This window comes from Montipora capricornis, chromosome 9, assembly GCF_036669925.1.
Source record: "Montipora capricornis isolate CH-2021 chromosome 9, ASM3666992v2, whole genome shotgun sequence".
NCBI classification, from domain to species: Eukaryota; Metazoa; Cnidaria; class Anthozoa; order Scleractinia; family Acroporidae; genus Montipora; species Montipora capricornis.
This window is the reverse complement of record NC_090891.1, coordinates 17,035,273-17,037,779: the sequence shown is the minus strand read 5'-3', so window position 1 is coordinate 17,037,779 and position 2,507 is coordinate 17,035,273.

The window sequence follows — 2,507 nt, the reverse complement described above, 5'->3', positions numbered from 1 at the left end:
TACCCAGAAAGAAAAAATTGCAAGCGATCACTGTTTACGGGGTTGGAAGCTCCTGTACAAGTAGGCTGGGGGAATGATCTGGGTGCTGGATTGGAGACATTGGAAGCACATTAGGGGCACGAGTGCTTAAAATAGCATGCTGAGCACTGATCCCCATTGTGAAACTTGAAGAAATAGCCTCAGGGAACATCAAGGGCTTCCCGACACCAGTTGCCGCAATGGGTTTTTTGACATTTCTCTGGGACATTGGCCACAATTCCCAATGTATGGTTCTCGTCATAAAAACGCCAATTATGTCCCCTAGCAGCCAGATCCTGCATAGTAGCCCCATTTCATGAAGCCTGGGGCCTCGCGGGGATACTGTGCAGTAAAAATACCAACATACACATCAAAACTTGTAGCCAAAACATCTGTTGAGCTAATGCGCTTCGCCTTGTTAACTGGCTTGAGAGCTAACGATGGGAAGAAACTTCCGGTGAGGGTTGGAGGTGGATGTGAAACTTTTTCTCGAAATGTGGATTAACAAGAAGGGAGTCAAAATCAACAAATTTATTTTGTATGATTTTGGTCCGAAGTTTAGCTGGAACCAGCGCGTCATTTGGTAAATTGACAGGCAAGAAAGCATCATTGTGACCCTGGGTCCCAGGGAGCAAATTCTACTCACCTGAAAAAGAGGCTAAGACTGGCCGGTATTTGGAATAAGAGTGGAACCGGGAGCTGTACAGTGTTTTGGACGGGTAGTGGCAAGATAGTCTTGTAAAAGAGCACAAAGTTGATTGCTTTTTTATCGGCTCTCAATTTTTTAGTTTAATCATGTTTAATGTCGTAAGAAAGGTTTATTCGCCTTGGACTATCATCGAAACATAAGTTAACATTATCATCTTCTCACTATGCTGAGATATTCAAGGTCTTCACTCCTGAAATTACGGTATTGGTGGAAGATTCCTGAGTCATGCTCTGGCTTTAAAACTGCTCGCCATGTTCAATAACAGCAACAACAACAACAACAACAACAGGTGAAACCTATTTGCTCTCGAGCTGAAAGCTATAAGCCTACTTCAGCGATTTAGAGCAATCCGAAAACCTCGAAATACTTCACGTATATTTCCAATTGAATCGAGGATTGCAACGAATTTTGAGTTTGAAAATTTCGAAACTAGAACTACTCAACCAAGACGAGCTAACTTTAAAGTGGTACTATGATCAAAAAATCATTTCCTTTTTTTCTTCTGATTTGAAAGCGTGTTCGCTTAACACCTAACTGGCAAAATTTTGAGCTTTGAGTTTATCCAAAGGCTGTTTATTTTGAGTGTAAGTTTTGGATTTCATGGTCCGCCATTACTCGCGTTCAAAACTGGCCCATTGGACCTCAGAGGGTTGGATCTAGAGAAAATGACGTCATTTACTCACTGGCTTAAAATTTGAGCGTGTAAACGCAATTTATTATATATGTAAAACACGGGTTGAAAAGTTTGAAAGCCCGAAACTCCCGTGCTGCATATTAATTAGGCCGCGTACACACGCATTGCATTCTCAAACTAGTGAGTGTCTGACGTCATTTTCTCCTCGACCCAGCTCTCTCAAGATTTTGAAGTTAGTAATGGCGGGCCAATAAATAAGAAAATTCCAGCTAAAATAAACAGGTGTCTTTTTAAAATCAGAACTTAAAACTGGGTGAATTAGTGTTTAGTTAACATAGTTTTGAAATCCATAGGAAAAACAAAATTTTTTTTGGTCGTAGTACCACTTTGACAATGTTATCAATATTCAATTTGACACCTCAAAAGACAATTCAGGCGTAACAGAATCTGAACTAGGGTTTATTCCGGAGCGTCCATCATATCAAATCTAACGACATTAAATCTTTTTCGACGTTTGGATATTTAAATGTTTTTGCTTAGTCTACTGACGCATGTTTGAACATCATTATACTTTATAGTCCACCAGATACTCCTTTTCGACTTTTATTGATGAATTCAGTACTCTTTTGGAACACGTTGTCTTATTAAGTGACTATCCTGTTATCGTTGGTGACTTCAACATTCACGTAAATAAGCCGAACGACTCTGAAGCTTCTGATTTCAATAGTTTGCTGTCCTCTTTTGGCCTAGTATAAAGGATAGACTTTCCAAGTCATCGAAATGTCCACAACCGTGATCTTGTTATTACAAAGCAATGTGAAACATCACTCACAGGTACTGGTTTTGAATCAATGGATCCGGTGCTGCTACGCTATTGTTGAGTTAAAATTTTCGTTAAAGAAACGTCCATATATGTTGAAATGGATTGTATTAGTAGTAGTAGTAGTTGCAGATAAGTTTCTCAAGATCTGCAGATTCTTTCGAAGCAGTTACTATCAATAACAAACCAATAGAGGTTGTAACTAGCGTAAAAGTTCTTGGTCTCACAATTTCAAACAATCTTAAGTGGAACGCTCACATAGAGAATGTTATCAAAAAGGAGCCTCCAGGCTTTATCAGTTAAGGCAACTTAAGCGTGCAAAAGGA